Raw genomic sequence first — 16660 nt, 5'->3', positions numbered from 1 at the left:
ACTGAGGTCAACTATTCCTTGCAGCCAAGAATGGAGATCATGCGGGAAGACTATGTGAGTTCACTCTGCCTAACACATGTCCAGACCAGGTGGAGGTCTGGGACCTTGTTAGTCAACCTTTGATGGGGGAGAAATGTGACAGACTCACCCGAGACAGAGGCTATTGGAGGGGACTGAACGCTAGCCTCTTGCCAACAGATTATGGGCCCTGGCATTTGGGGGAATGGTGCTCTCTGTGAGCTGTATGCCTGGGGACCCTGGGGTTGGTGTTACTTTGGATTCAGCTCCATGTCCCCCCAAAACACACAGACTCTGCGGACCCTGTATTTGCCATAGTAGCAATAGTGACTGAGTCATACTGTTGGGACTCATACTGTGAGAAGATGCTAATGTCATCAACTCCACTCACCTGTCTGCTATAATGTGTTTAATGTAAATGAGTTTAGTCTAGGTTCTAAGGGTATTCAACTCATTGTTGTTTGTTCTAATTAACCCTGTGTTGATGTTTATGGTAATGTGAGTTAATTGAATGAGCTGATCACATTAGCCACCAGCACTGGCTAGGAGACGAACAGTCTAGGCTGAGGGGGGGAGATTGTTGTTTGTATTGTTAATTGTAATTAGCTCCTGCTATTGTGTTTATACTACTGTGTGAAGTTCGGTGCCCACAAGTCTGTCCTACAGGTCATGTCTCTGAGTCATCTGGTCTGGGTAAATTTTGTAGTAAATTAGCTCATGTTAATTAGGTTAGCTGAGTCATCCTGCTGTATAAATTTGTGTGAGATCTCAAATAAAGAGTTATGCCCCGTACACACAGTCGGACTTTGTTCGGACATTCCGACAACAAAATCCTAGGATTTTTTCCGACGGATGTTGGCTCAAACTTGTCTTGCATACACACGGTCACACAAAGTTGTCGGAAAATCCGATCGTTCTGAACGCGGTGACGTAAAACACGTACATCGGGACTATAAACGGGGCAGTGGCCAATAGCTTTCATCTCTTTATTTATTCTGAGCATGCGTGGCACTTTGTCCATCGGATTTGTGTACACACGATCGGAATTTCCGACAACGGATTTTGTAGTCGGAAAATTTTATCTCCTGCTCTCCAACTTTGTGTGTCAGAAAATCTGATGGAAAATGTCCGATGGAGCCCACACACGGTCGGAATTTCCGACAACACGCACCGATCGGACATTTTCCATCGGAAAATCCGACCGTGTGTACGGGGCATTAGTCCTGATGTACTCCAAGACTGGTGTTGTCTAGGTCTTGGGGGTTCCTATAGCCAGATCCATTGGACTCGTGTTCCAGAACTTAGGAAGCTATATACTGACGGAAGAACTCAAGCGAAGTGAGGGACGTTCTGTGACATTTCCATTTACTTTTTATTTTATTTTTTTTTTTTAAACTTATGCTTACAGTGATTATGTGCAGTAGGCAGTTGTTACTGACAGTCCATTAAAGAGCCATTTAAAAAAAAAAAAAAGAAATAAGTACAAGAGCAGTGTGCACCTAAGCCACCTCACGTTACATCACTCACATCACTCACATTCACCATAGCTTCTTATCCACATAGATAAAAAGCAGATAAATCATAAAGACTAGATAAAAGCAGTTTTACACTTTTGCCTCTTCATAGCAACACATACTGTATAATTTTTTGCCAAATCAAACTTTTATGTTTGTGCCTAGGAGAGTGGATGGGTGGCACTTGGTCTCTCAAAGTTTCCTGAACTCCTTGGGCTGACGTACATCAGCCCTTTAGGGGTTCTTAATGCTGGTGGCATTTCCTGGGATTTACGCTCATGTGATTGCAGTTATTGGCTTTAACAGTGAACACATGATCAGTAACCCCTCCTTTCAGCTTCCAATTGTAGGGACATATTTGTGGGACACAGTTGTGGCATCATGGCATTAAAGCCCACCACTGTGTTGCCACATATATGCATACAACTGGCAACCACAGGTTCATTTTACCAAATATTGTGGAAATGGTATGAGTGTATAGTGTGTGGATAATAGGCTTGCAACTTCTGTACACTAAAGGGGATCCACAGTTACCTTGGACTGTGACTGAAATTAGAAGCTTTAGAATTTAAAGGGTCATACTGTGATTTTCTGATAATTACAAATACAAGTCTATTTAAAATGGAGTTCCACCCAAAAAAAAAAAATCATTAATGTGCATGAAATAATATAAAAAAAAATATTTGATGAAATTTTTTTTTACTTACCTCGTTTTGCCTGTTGGTATGCGGTCCATTGAAATCTTTCTCCTTCATCAACTCGGCTCCTGACTTCACTTCCCTTGGCACCTCGGCTCGTTACTGCTCCTGGGAGATGTGTGTCATCATTTTCCAGGCGTCAGTGGGCTGCACCGAGGGCTTCGTTACCATCATAATGGGGCAGGCACTTCCGACACCGCCGCCCGTTGTGATGGCAACCTGAGTAGCTGAAGTCGCTGCGATGACAGAATGCGCATGCACGAGATCGGGGAGAGGATGGGCGGTGCATGCTGGTCCAGCAGCAGCACCGTATCCTGGAACAGGATCGGAACAGGATGCTTGTGAGCTTCACATGCCCACAAGCAAAATCAAAACAGCCAGAACACTGTTATCAAAGTTCTTTTTACAGATGAAACCGGACATTGGGGGGACAAATTTTACAGAAGATGTGAGTGTTACAATGCCATTTGAAATGCTTGTGAAAGGTTAAAAAAAAAAAATATTGATTGTAGTTGGAACCCTGCTTTAAAGTGGTTGTAAAGTCACATTATTTATTTACTGGTATCCCCTCTGGTTTATAAAGACATAAACTACATTGTGTGTGTTTTTTGAAAAAAATAATGCTAAATACCTTTACACACACTGCGGCTGTGCGGTCACTTGATCCCCCTCTGCTCTCCTTTCCCGATCTAAGGAGAGCAGTGGGAGGAGCTGAGATTCCCCTATGATGTCAGTCAGCAGTCAGTGGTTGTGTAAGAGAAGGTATTTGGCATTATAATTTTCAAAAAACACACACACTGTAATTTATGTCTTTATAAACCTGAGGAGATACAAGTAATTATGTTAGATTTGTTTAAATATGAAGGCGCTTCCTGGGCTGAGCGAAATGCAATAAGCAAGGATTGCTTCCGGTGACGTCACGTCCACTCGTTGGAGCACAGATCATGGGTTTGAATTGCAAAGTGGTGTTTTTACATGCTAACACACAAGAGAAGATTATTGTAAGTGGAAAATTGGCTTTTAATTATTATTATTATACAGGATTTATATAGCCCCAACAGTTTGCACAGCACTTTACAACATGGGAACAGACAGTACAGTTACAACACAAATCAATACAGGAGGGATCAGAGGGCCCTGCTCATTAGAGCTTATAATCTAGAAGAGAGGATCAAGTAGAACAAAAGGTAATAACTGTGGGGGATGAGCTGATGGAGAAAATGAAAATACAGTTGTGATGTGGGGGTACGATAGGCTTCTCCCAAGAGAAGGGTTTTCAGGGATTGTCTAAAAGCTTATAGAGTAGGAGTAAATGGACAGATTGGGGTAAGGTGTTCCATAGAATTGGAGAGGCTCTGGAAAAGTCCTGGAGGCGAGCATGGGAGGAGGTGACGAGGGAGCTAGAGAGCAGGAGGTCTTGAGAGGAATGAAGAGAACAAATAGGTTGGTATTTAGAGACTAGGCTAATGATGTAGCTGGGGGCTTAGTTGTGTATGGCTTTGTAAGTAGTTGTTAGTATTTTAAATTGAATTCGCTGGGTGAGCGGAAGCCTATGGAGGGATTGACAAAGAGGAGTAGCAGACACAGGGCGATTGGTGAGGTGGATGAGTCTGGCAGCAGCATTCATGATGGATTAAAGGGGAGATAGACTGTGTAGAGGTAAGCCAATGAGAAGGGAGTTGCAGTAGTCAAGGCGAGAGATGACCAGGGAGTGAATTAAGAGCTTTGTTGTGTCATCATTGGTTAGAAAGAGGCATAATTTGGAGATGTTGCAGAGGCTGAGGCGGCAAGATTTGGACAGTGATTGGACGTGGGGCTTAAAGCAGAGTTCAGAGTCCAGGACTACACCTAGGACCTTGGCATGCGGGGATGGGTTTATAGTTGTGCCATTGATTTTGACAGAGAGATCAGGGGAAGGGGCATATGTGGGAGGAAAAATTATAAGTTCGGTTTTGGATAGATTGAATTTGAGGAAGTGGTGTGACATCCAGACTGATATATCTGTTAGTAAATTAGTGATAAATGAGGAGACGGAGGGAGTAAGCTGAGGGGTAGAGAAATTAATTTGGGTGTCGTCAGCGTAGAGATGGTATTGGAAGCCATGGGAGGTTATCAGCTGACCCAGGGAGGAGGTGTAGATTGGAAATAGGAGATGTCCAAGGCATGGGCATCCGCTGAACTTTTTTCAGGGGAGGGGGCATCAGAGACTGCAGACATAGTACAGGAGATTATCAGAGACTGCAGACATAGTACAGGAGATGATCAGAGACTGCAGACATAGTACAGGAGATGATCAGAGACTGCAGACATAGTACAGGAGATGGTCAGAGACTGCAGACATAGTACAGGAGATGGTCACAGACTGCAGACATAGTACAGGAGATGGTCAGAGACTGCAGACATAGTACAGGAGATGATCACAGACTGCAGACATAATACAGGAGATGATCAGAGACTGCAGACATAGTACAGGAGATGATCAGAGACTGCATCATTTTTAAGTCACCCATGCTCCGCCCTTTTTCAACAATGTCATCACGTTCAGAGACTGCAGACATAGTACAGGAGATGGTCAGAAACTACAGACATAGTACAGGAGATGGTCAGAGACTGCAGACATAGTACAGGAGATTGTCAGAGACTGCAGACATAGTACAGGAGATTATCAGAGACTGCAGACATAGTACAGGAGATGATCAGAGACTGCAGACATAATACAGGAGATGGTCAGAGACTGCAGACATAGTACAGGAGATGGTCAGAGACTGCAGACATAGTACAGGAGATGATCAGAGACTGCAGACATAGTACAGGAGATGATCAGAGACTGCAGACATAGTACAGGAGATGGTCAGAGACTGCAGACATAGTACAGGAGATGGTCAGAGACTGCAGACATAGTACATATACATTACACCCCAATACACACAGATTACACCCAGATACATTACACCCCCATACACACACATTACACCCCCATACACAGAGATACATTACACCCCCATACACAGAGATACATTACACCCCCATACACACAGATACATTACACCCCCATACACACACAATAATTACTATGGAGAACTCCCCCAAATCAATTTCTATATTGCAAGCTTCAGATGACATTAGAGAGAATAGAATGGATTACTAACCCCAGAAAAGGCAGATGGAAGGCTCCGAGGAGGAGGAGAGGAGATAAATCATTTGTGATCAGGTTGGGCTAAGCATTAGCAGACGCTGTCTGCAGCATGTGAAAGGTGACAGGTAGGGATAGGCTATCTGTTCAAGTCGAACACTCAAACATTGGCTGTAGACATACTACAGGAGATGATCAGAGACTGCAGACATAGTACAGGAGATGATCAGAGACTGCAGACATAGTACAGGAGATGATCAGAGACTGCAGACATAGTACAGGAGATGATCACAGACTGCAGACATAATACAGGAGATGGTCAGAGACTGCAGACATAATACAGGAGATGGTCAGAGACTGCAGACATAGTACATATATATTACACCCCAATACACACAGATTACACCCCCATACACACAGATTACATCCAGATACATTACACCCCCATACACACACATTACACCCCCATACACAGAGATACATTACACCCCCATACACACACAATTACCATGGAGAATTCCCCCAATCATTTTCTAGTTTGCAAGTGTCAGATGGCATTAGAGAGAATAGAATGGATTACTAACCCCAGAAAAGGCAGATGGAAGGCTCCGAGGAGGAGGAGAGGAGATAAATCATTCGTGATCAGGTTGGGCTAAGCATTAGCAGATGCTGTCTGCAGCGTGTGAAAGGTGACAGATAGGGATGGGCTATCTGTTCGAGTTGAACACTCGAACATTGGCTGTTCGCCCGTTCGCCAAACAGTGAACAATTTGGGGTGCTCGCGGCAAATGCAAACAGCCGCGGAACACCCTTTAAAATTCTATGGGAGAAATCTAAAGTGCTAATTTTAAATTGCAAAAAAAAGTTTTAAAAACGTCCATTTTTTCGGGAGCAGTGATTTTAATAATGCTTAAAGTGAAACAATAAAAGTGAAATATTCATTTAAATTTCGTACCGGGGGGTGTCTATAGTATGCCCGTAAAATAGCGCATGTTTCCTGTGTTTATAACGGTCTGAGAGCAAAATTACATTTCTAAAGGAAAAAAAGTAATTTAAAAGTGCTAGCGCTAGTGCCGGCTATTAATGAATTGTCGGTCCCAACAATACACATAAAAGTCATTGAAAAATAATTGAAAAGGCCCTTCAGATCTGGTATGGATATTAAGGGAACTCTGCTCCAAAATTTTTAAAAAATGGCGTGGGCCTCATCTCCACAACCCTTGCCCGGTGGTTGTGGGGGTCTGTGGGCGGGGGGCTTATCGGAATCTGGAAGCCCCCTTTAACAAAGGGGACACCCAGATCCCAGCCCCCCCATGTGAATTGGTAAGGGGTACATTGTACCCCTACCATTTCACAAAAAGAAAGTGTCATAATGTTAAAAAACCACAGGAGATGGCTTGGGACAAGACCTTTATTAAAAATAAAAAAATAAAAAGTAGATTCCAGCGATGTAATCCAATAAATCCATGCTCCTAATCCAATTCTCGATCTCCAGCGACTCCAGCGAGGAACACGCACAGGATCCTGCCTCCACTGGAGTCACCCAGCCGATGACGCAGCGATAGCTTGACAGCTATTATGTAGCTGAGGGCTTGTTGAGCATGTGGCCTAGTACGGTTCAGGAGGGGGGGGCGCTCTCTCATCCCCCCTCTTTTCCTGTGGCCTGCCAGGTTGCATGCTCGGATAAGGGTCTGGCGTGGCTTTTTGGGGGAACCCCACGCCATTTTTTTTTTAGTTTTGGCGCGGAGTTCACCTTAATATCCATACCAGACCTGAAGGGCCTGTTAATGGAATTTTGGGGGAACCCCCATGCATTTTTAAAAAATTTTTCAATGACTTTCAATGACTTTTATGTGTATTGTCAGGACCGACAATTCATTAATAGCCGGCACTAGCACTTTTAAACGACTTTTTTTCCCTTTAGAAATGTAATTTTGCTCTGGGACTGTTATAAACACGGTAAACATGCGCTACTTTACAGGCATACTATAAACATCCCCCAGGTATGAAATTTAAAGGAATATTTCACTTTTAGTATTTCACGTTAAGCATTATTAAAATCTCTACTCCCGAAAAAACGGCCCTTTTTAAAACTTTTTTTTGCATTGATACATGTCCCCTGGGGCAGGACCCAGGTCCCCAAACACTTTTTATGACAATAACTTGCATATTAACCTTTAAAATTAGCACTTTTGATTTTTCATGTTTGTGTCCCATAGACTTTAACGGTGTTCGCGTGTTCGAACAAATTATTTGCCTGTTCGCATGTTCTGGATGCGAACCGAACAGAGGGGTGTTCGGCCCATCCCTAGTGACAGGCAGCTGCTGGAGAGCTTTATATTTCCAGCTCTTGGCCGCACTGCCTCCCCCCAGCTCAGGGGCTGCAAACACCTTCACTCCTGACACACACTCCATGTTGTGTATGTGACTCCAGGCCCTGGGACATGCAGCGTGGTGTCCCAGATTGATATGCACACTTGCCTATAGGTAGCACCAGCCCTGCCAGGGGGAGGCACTTGCCCCCCCCTTGCCCCTACCTGTGGATGCCCATGGTCCAAGGACAGAACCTCGGGGGACCCAACAGAGAAAGGAAGTGGAGAGGAGGAAGTAGAATTGAAAGTAACGCTAAAGGTGCGGTTGGATAAGTAGGAAGAAAACCAGCGGAAAGTACAGTCAAGGAGTCCAAAGGCGTGGAGCTTTTTGAGGAGGAGGAGGTGGTCAACCACATCAAAGGCAGCAGAGAGGTCCAGGAGTAGGAGTACAGAATAGTGTCCATTGGTTTTGGCCATTAGTAGATCATTTGTTAGTTTCAGGAGAGCAGTTTCTGTGGAGTGTTGAAGACGAAATTAAGACTGAAGGGGATCAAGAAGGCTATTATCAGCAAGGTGGTCGCTCAGTTGGTTGTAGTCCAGGCGCTTAAGGAGTAGGGATGAGCCGAACACCCCCCGGTTCGGTTCGCACCAGAACCTGCGAACGGACCGAAAGTTCGCACGAACGTTAGAACCCCATTGACGTCTATGGGACTCGAACGTTCGAAATCAAAAGTGCTCATTTTAAAGGCTAATTTGCATGGTATTGTCCTAAAAAGGGTTTGGGGACCCGGGTCCTACCCCAGGGGACATGTATCAATGCAAAAAAAAATTTTAAAAACGGCCGTTTTTTCGGGAGCAGTGATTTTAATGATGCTTAAAGTAAAAAAAAAAAAAAGTGAAATATTCCTTTAAATATCGTACCTGAGGGGTGTCTATAGTATGCCTGTAAAGTGACGCGTGTTTCCCGTGTTTCCCGTGTTTAGAACAGTCCCTGCACCAAATGTCATTTTTAAAGGAAAAAATCTCATTTAAAACTGCTTGCGGGTTTAATGTAATGTCGGGTCCTGGCAATATGGATGAAAATCAGTGAGACAAACGGCATGGGTACCCTCCAGTCCATTACCAGGCCCTTTGGGTCTTGTATGGATATTAAGGGGAACCCCGCACCCAAATTAAAATAAGGAAAGGTGTGGGGCCACCAGGCCCTATATACTCTGAACAGCAGTATACAGGCTGTAGGTTTGTTGTTAAGTAGAATCTCTTTGTAATTTTGAACGGGTACATTTTTAACGTGTTTAGCTCCAGCCAAAAAATCTTTTTTAAGCTTTTTGGAAAACATAGGGAAGGGTTATCACCCCTGTGACATTTGTTTTGCTGTCTTTCCTCCTCTTCAGAAGATTTCACCTCACTTTTTGTCCCAATGGATTGGAAAGCATCAGTGGAAAGGAGAAATGTTTTTCCCATATTAACTCTTACAGGAGAGAATTTCCCTTCCTAGGGGTAGATTTATTCTCACTTCCTGTTGTCTCCTTCCGTTTGCAAGTAGGAGTCGTTTGTAAGTTAGTTGTTTGAAAGTAGGGTCCTGCCCTATATACTCAGCAGAAATTTGGGCCTTAGGTGTTGCTGTGGCCACAACACTGTAAGCCCTCACAGGGCTCTGCTGTGAAATATTAGATCAAGAATTGTAATTACATGCCCCTGTTGAACAGGAGCTGAAAAATTAGGCCTTAGGCACTGGTGCTGGTGCCACAACACTGCAACCCCTCACAGACACTCTAGTTGGAATGCAGGAACGAGCCCTGCTGCAAAGTATTGCATCAAAAATTGTAATTACACGCCCCTGTTAAACAAGGGCTGAAAAATTGGGCCTTAGGCACTGGTGCTGGTGCCACAACACTGCAACCCCTCACAGACACTCTAGTTGGAATACAGGAACGAGCCCTGCTGCAAAGTATTACATCAAAAATCGTAATTACACGCCCCTGTTAAACAGGGGCTGAAAAATTGTGCCTTAGGCACTGGTGGTGGCGCCCAGAACCAAAAATGCTCTTACAAGCTATCAGCGTGATGATTGAGGAGGAAGAGGATAATTACTCAGGAATAGTCACTCAGCATCAGCATAGGCAGTCTTTGAAGGGATCTGAGATTTCAAAAAAAATTATTCAGTTACATCAGCATCAGGTGCTTGGTAGCTGGTGGTGATCCAAGACTCATTCATTTTTATGAAGGTCAGTCGATCGACCGAGTCAGTGGACAGACGCACCCTGTGATCGGTTACCACGCCTCCAGCAGCACTGAATGTGCGTTCCGAAAGAACGCTGGATGCAGGACAGGCCAGTAGCTCAATTGCATACTGTGCAAGCTCTGGCCAGTGATCCATCCTCAAGACCCAGTAACCCAGAGGATTTTCGGTGGGAAAGGTGTCCAAGTCTGATCTTGCCCCTAGGTATTCCTGCACCATGTAAAACAGACGCTGGCGATGGTTGCTGGAACCGATCATACCTTGGGGCTGCGGACCAAAAAATTGTCTGAACGCATCGGTCAGACGGCCACCTTCTCCACCGCTCCTTCTTTGACTGACCGAAGCCTCAGCAACACGTTGTCCAGAAACAGGAGTTTGTAACCTCCCAGTCTCTGGGAACGCGTTGCACAGACCTTTCTGCAAGGCCTCCCGAAGATGTTTCATCCTCTGCTCCCTCTGCGATGGCAAGATAAGGTCCGCAACCTTACCCTTGTAACGTGGATAAAGGAGGGTTGCCAGCCAGTATTGGTCCTTCTCCTTGATACCACGAATACGAGGATCCTTACGCAGGCTTTGCAGGATCAGGGAGGCCATGCAGCGTAGGTTTGCTGAGGCATTCGGTCCGGAGTCCTCTGGGTCACTAAGGACGACATGGTCTGCAGCCACCTCCTCCCAGCCACGTACAAGTCCATGTGTTTCTTGGGACTGATCCCTTAAAGACTGCTGCTGATGCTGAGTGCCAGGCTCCACCTCCATACTGACACAATCTTCCTCCTCCTCCTCCTCCTCTTCCTCCTCGTCCTCTTCCTGTGTGATCGGCGGGCACGCAGGAACACTGTCTGGATAAAGGGGGCCTTGAGAGCTAAGGAAGTCCTCCTCTTCCTGCCTCTGTTCTGCCTCAAGTGCCCTGTCCATTATTCCACGCAGCGTGTGCTCCAACAGGTGGACAAGGGGGACAGTGTCACTGATGCATGCACTGTCACTGCTATCCATCCTCGTGGCCTCCTCAAATGGTGACAGGACAGTGCATGCATCCCTGATCATGGCCCACTGGCGTGGGGAAAAAAAAACAAGCTCCCCTGACCCTGTCCTGGTGCCATAGTCGCACAGGTACTCATTGATGGCCCTCTGCTGCGTGTGCAGCCGCTGCAGCATGGCCAACGTTGAGTTCCACCTGGTGGGCATGTCACAGATTAGGCGGTTCTTGGGCAGGTTAAACTCCTTTTGGAGGTCCGTCAGCCGAGCACTGGCATTATATGACTGGCGGAAATGCACACAGACTTTCCTGGCCTGCCTCAGGACATCCTGTAAGCCCGGGTACCTGCCCAAGAACCGCTGCACCACCAAGTTAAGGACGTGAGCCAAACAGGGCACATGGGTCATTTGTCCCTGTCGGAGGGCAGAGAGGAGGTTGGTGCCATTGTCGCAAACCACCATTCCTGCCTTAAGTTGGCGTGGCGTCAACCACCTCTGAACCTGCCCCTGCAGAGCTGACAGAACCTCTGCCCCAGTGTGGCTCCTGTCCCCCAAGCACACCAGCTCAAGCACCGCATGGCATCTTTTGGCCTGCGTACTTGCGTAGCCCCTTGAAGACTACGGAGCACCGCTGGTTCCGAGGAAGAGGCCATGGAGGAAGAAGAAGAGGAGGGGGTGGAGGAGAAAGGTGTGTCACAATCATTAGCATTTTGGAAGCGTGGTGGCGGAACAACCTCCAACACTACTGCACCTTGTCCTGCATCCTTCCCAGCTGCCAGCAGAGTCACCCAATGCGCCGTGAAACTTAGGTAACGTCCCTGTCCATGCCTGCTGGACCATGAGTCAGCGGTAATATGCACCTTACCGCTGACTGCCCTGTCCAGCGAGGCATGGACATTGCCTTCCACATGCTGGTAGAGAGCCGGAATCGCCTTCCGTGAGAAAAAGTGGCGTTTGGGTACCTGCCACTGAGGAACTGCACATTCCACAAACTCACGGAAGGGGGCAGAGTCTACCAACTGAAAAGGCAGCAGTTGAAGTGCTAGCAATTTTGCCAAGCTAGCATTCAACCGCTGGGCATGTGGATGGCTGGGAGCAAACTTCTTTCGGCGGTGCAGCAGCTGGGGCAGGGAAATTTGCCTGGTACAATCTGACGTCGGTGTACCAAAATCAGATTGCCCACAAGTACGTGGCTATGACACACCTAATTCTACACCTTCATTCCTCTCAGTGCAGGTCTCAGAGAGGACTGAAGGTCTAGTGGGGTTGGAAATCTCAGCTGATGAGGAGCAAGCAGAGGTCCTCTTTGTTCTTTGGTGTGGGTCTTTTAGATACGCTTGCCAACGAACTGCATGGCAGGTCAACATATGTCTGGTCAAGCATGTGGTACCCAAGCGGGAGATGTTTTGGCCACGCGAGATACGCTTGAGACATATGTTGCAAATAGCAGCGGTGCGATCTGATGCACTCGTCTCAAAAAAGACCCACACCAAAGAACTTTTTGCATAACGCGCAGAGACTGCAGCGCCCTGCACATGTGGAGCTTCGGGGTGTGATGCAGTCAATGTGCTGCCCTTAGGCTGGCCCCTGGAGGGCATCCTGCCTCGTTGGTGATGTGCCGCCTCCTCCTCCTCCTCCTCCTCCCCTCTCCTATCAGGCACCCACGTTGAGTCAGTGACCTCATCATCCCCTCCCTCCTCATCACTGGAGCAAACCTGGCAGTATGCTGCAGCAGGGGGAGCATGTCTGCCAGATTGCTGTCCTTCTTGGGCACCCCCTCTGTCCGTGCTCGTGTTACTGCCTTCATCGAGCTCAGTATCATCATCAGAGCCTTCCAAACGCTGGGCATCTTCCTGGAGCATGTACCCAACACTGTGGTCAAACAGTTCGAGGGACTCCTCAGGAGGACATGGTGGGGCTAGGGAAGGAGTCACTGATGACATTGAGCCGAGGGAAGAGGCCGCTGCTTTGCCAGACAAAGTACCCTGGGCATGGGTGAGAGAGGATGAGGAGGATGAGGACGGCTTGGTCATCCACTCGACCAAGTCTTCCGCATGTTGCGGCTCAACATGGCCAGCTGCCGAAAAAAAGGCCAAGCGTGTCCCATGGCCACGTGCTGATGAGGATGCACCGTCTCCACGACCAGCACTAGACACAGAGCCTGCTTGCCCTCTCTTATTGGCTTGTGACTGTCTGCCTCTCCTTCTTGGCCTTCCAGACATACTAATGGCCTGTAGCTGCACTAAGCTGGGATATATATATATATATATATATATATATATATATATATATATATATGTACTGATACTGCAGCTAGCAAAATCAACTGCCTGCCTGTAGTATGAGAACACCACCAACCTTCTACAGGTAGCTTTAGCTGAACACTGTGAGGTGGACGCACCCCACTAACTTGTAGGTTTAGCAGAACACTGTGAGCAAGATGCACTGCACTAACTGTAAATAGTCTAGCTGCCTGACTGTGGTACTAATAGGATCAAAAGAACACCAGCAATTTTCTTTAAAATACTGTAACAAGACAAGCCTGCCTGTCAGTAAGAAGATAACAGGAATGGATCTAGCTGAACACTGTGAGCAGAACGCACCCCACTAGCTTGTAGGTTTAGCTGAACACTGTGAGGTGGACGCACCCCACTAACTTGTAGGTTTAGCTGATCACTGTGAGCAGGACGCACCCCACTAACTTGTAGGTTTAGCAGAACACTGTGAGCAGGATGCACTGCACTAACTGTAAATAGTCTAGCTGCCTGACTGTGGTACTAATAGGATCAAAAGAACACCAGCAATTTTCTTCAGGTAGCTGTATTTACTGTAACAAGACAAGCCTGCCTGTCAGTAAGAAGATAACAGAAACGGATCTAGCTGAACACTGTGAGCAGGACGCACCCCACTAGCTTGTAGGTTTAGCTGAACACTGTGAGGTGGATGCACCCCACTAACTTGTAGGTTTAGCTGAACACTGTGAGTAGGACGCACCCCACTAACTTGTAGGTTTAGCAGAACACTGTGAGCAGGACGCACTGCACTAACTGTAAATAGTCTAGCTGCCTGACTGTGGTACTAATAGGATCAAAAGAACATCAGTAATTTTCTTTAAAATACTGTAACAAGACAAGCCTGCCTGTCAGTAAGAAGATAACAGGAATGGATCTAGCTGAACACTGTGAGCAGGACGCACCCCACTAGCCTGTAGGTTTAGCTGAACACTGTGAGGTGGACGCACCCCACTAACTTGTAGGTTTAGCTGAACACTGTGAGCAGGACGCACCCCACTAACTTGTAGGTTTAGCAGAACACTGTGAGCAGGACGCACTGCACTAACTGTAAATAGTCTAGCTGCCTGACTGTGGTACTAATAGGATCAAAAGAACACCAGCAATTTTCTTTAAAATACTGTAACAAGACAAGCCTGCCTGTCAGTAAGAAGATAACAGGAACGGATCTAGCTGAACACTGTGAGCAGGACGCACCCCACTAGCTTGTAGGTTTAGCTGAACACTGTGAGGTGGACGCACCCCACTAACTTGTAGGTTTAGCTGAACACTGTGAGCAGGACGCACCCCACTAACTTGTAGGTTTAGCAGAACACTGTGAGCAGGACGCACTGCACTAACTGTAAATAGTCTAGCTGCCTGACTGTGGTACTAATAGGATCAAAAGAACACCAGCAATTTTCTTTAAAATACTGTAACAAGACAAGCCTGCCTGTCAGTAAGAAGATAACAGGAACGGATCTAGCTGAACACTGTGAGCAGGACGCACCCCACTAGCTTGTAGGTTTAGCTGAACACTGTGAGGTGGACGCACCCCACTAACTTGTAGGTTTTGCTGAACACTGTGAGCAGCACGCACCCCACTAACTTGTAGGTTTAGCAGAACACTGTGAGCAGGACGCACTGCACTAACTGTAAATAGTCTAGCTGCCTGACTGTGGTACTAATAGGATCAAAAGAACACCAGCAATTTTCTTCAGGTAGCTGTATTTACTGTAACAAGACAAGCCTGCCTGTCAGTAAGAAGATAACAGAAATGGATCTAGCTGAACACTGTGAGCAGGACGCACCCCACTAGCTTGTAGGTTTAGCTGAACACTGTGAGGTGGACGCGCCCCACTAACTTGTAGGTTTAGCTGAACACTGTGAGCAGGACGCACCCCACTTACTTGTAGGTTTAGCAGAACACTGTGGGCAGGACGCACTGCACTAACTGTAAATAGTCTAGCTGCCTGACTGTGGTACTAATAGGATCAAAAGAACACCAGTAATTTTCTTTAAAATACTGTAACAAGACAAGCCTGCCTGTCAGTAAGAAGATAACAGGAACGGATCTAGCTGAACACTGTGAGCAGGACGCACTGCACTAAATGTAAATAGTCTAGCTGCCTGACTGTGGCACTAATAGGATCAAAAGAACACCAGTAATTTTCTTCAAAATACTGTAACAAGACAAGCCTGCCTGTCAGTAGGAATATAACAGGAACGGATCTAGCTGAACACTGTGAGCAGGACGCACTGCACTAAATGTAAATAGTCTAGAAGATAACAGGAACGGATCTAGCTAAACTGAATACAGTGTATATATATATATATGCAACACCTGGGATGCATATATATACACAATACACTTTAAGTGCAGCTAACTGACTGACTGTCCTGCCTAATCTAGCTAACTCAAATGAAATGACACTGTCTCTCTCTCTCTCTAAGCACACCGGAACACACTGCACAGGGCCGCCGTGCAGGCGGCCTTATATAGTGTGGGGCGTGTACTAAATCCCCTGAGCCATAATTGGCCAAAGCCTCCTTGGCTTTGGCCAATTTTGGCTCTCTGTTAAGGCGGCGCTGTGATTGGCCAAGCATGCGGGTCATAGTGCATGCTTGGCCAATCATCAGCAAGCAATGCACTGCGATGCCGCAGTGAATTATGGGCCGTGACGCGCCACACGAATTTGGCGCGAACGGCCCATATCGTTCGCAATTCGACGAACGATCGAACAGCCGATGTTCGAGTCGAACATGGGTTCGACTCGAACACGAAGCTCATCCCTATTAAGGAGTTTGGATAAAAAGGGGAGCAAGGAGATGGGGTGTAGTTTGTTAAGATTGGATGGGTCCAGTGAGGGCTTTGTAAGCATGGGGCTGACAAGTGCATGTTTTAGGGAGTTGGGGAAGATGCCAGAAGGGAGGGAGAGATTGAAGATGTGGGTTAGAGAGTGTAGAATAGAGCCAGAGGGTGAACGTAGCATTTACGAGGGAACAGGATCCAGAGGGCAGGGGGTAAGATGCACGTTAGCAAGTAGTTTAACAACCTTGTCTATAGTGGTAGGGTTGAAAGAGGGAAGTAATGATTGTACCTGTGGGCATGAAGTGTAATGCCCCGTACACACGGTCAGATTTTCGACGGAACATGTGTGATAGGACCTTGTTGTCGGAAATTCCGACCGTGTGTAGGCTCCATCACACATTTTCCATCGGATTTCCCGACACACAAAGTTTGAGAGCAGGCTATTAAATTTTCCGACAACAAAATCCGCTGCCGGAATTTCCGATCGTGTGTACACAAATCCGACGCACAAAGTGCCACGCATGTTCAGAATAAATAAAGAGATGAAAGCTATTGGCTACTGCCCCGTTTATAGTCCCGACGTACGTGTTTTACGTCACCGCATTCAGAATGATTGGATTTTCCGACAACACGGTTGGACATTGATCGGAATGTACGATCAATGTCCAACCGTGTGTACTGGGCAT

This window comes from Aquarana catesbeiana, linkage group LG09 (assembly GCF_042186555.1).
Source record: "Aquarana catesbeiana isolate 2022-GZ linkage group LG09, ASM4218655v1, whole genome shotgun sequence".
Classification (NCBI taxonomy): domain Eukaryota; kingdom Metazoa; phylum Chordata; class Amphibia; order Anura; family Ranidae; genus Aquarana; species Aquarana catesbeiana.
This window is presented reverse-complemented; position numbering follows the sequence as displayed.